This window comes from Psammomys obesus, unplaced genomic scaffold (genome assembly GCF_907164565.1).
Source record: "Psammomys obesus unplaced genomic scaffold, mPsaObe1.curated_primary_1811, whole genome shotgun sequence".
Classification (NCBI taxonomy): Eukaryota; Metazoa; Chordata; class Mammalia; order Rodentia; family Muridae; genus Psammomys; species Psammomys obesus.
Window position 1 is genome coordinate 8,793,478 of NW_026586173.1, and position 826 is coordinate 8,794,303.

Genomic DNA, 826 nt, shown 5'->3' on the forward strand with positions numbered 1-826 from the left:
AGATAGATAGATAGATAGATAGATAGATAGATAGATAGATAGATAGATAGATAAAACAGTAAGACTATTAGGGTTATAAGGAGAATGAATAGCTGAGGGAGGGAGCCCATGGGCTGGAATGAGTTTAGGAGTTTAGGGTAGAGGAGGAGGTCAGAAGGTCTAGGATGGAGGAAGAGCAATCCAATTGACAGCCAAGTAGCTCCTAACTGGAACTGGAGAAGACATTTCCAGGAACTAGGGACAGACCAAAATGGAACCTCCATATCCAACATGGTCATTTGGAGGGAGGTGTGTGCATGGAATCTCAACAGTGATGAAAAGCCATTGAGTTCTCTTGCTGAATTGTTGAGTCTTGGTGTTCCCTGCAGTGCACAGCTAAGTCTCCTACAGCAGAAGGATTTTGGTAATTCTATCTTCATGTAAACCAGATTTAAGGACAAGAGGGGAATGATAATACAGAATTGGAAGTGGACTGGCTTTCACAAGGTCTGAACACAGAAGGCCTGATTGAGTTAAAGAGGCAGCATTTCTTAGGCGCCATGGGTTATTAAACAAAAGTCTTGGTGGCACGAGTGTTGCTGGTCAGGGAGGCCACTCGGGCCTTTAGAATTATACAAGACAGTTGCCGTTGCCATTGGTTCCCCACCGTAACTATATGAGGAGTCTTTTTTACTGAAGGTGTTATACATCTTGGTCACTGGGCATACAGAAATCATACGGGAACTTGGCCAGAGGCTCCCTGTCTGCTGACTAGTCCCCATAGTGCTGGGAAGTGCTATGCAGGCTGCGGAGGGAGAACTGAATAGTCTTACTCAGCTGTGAAACA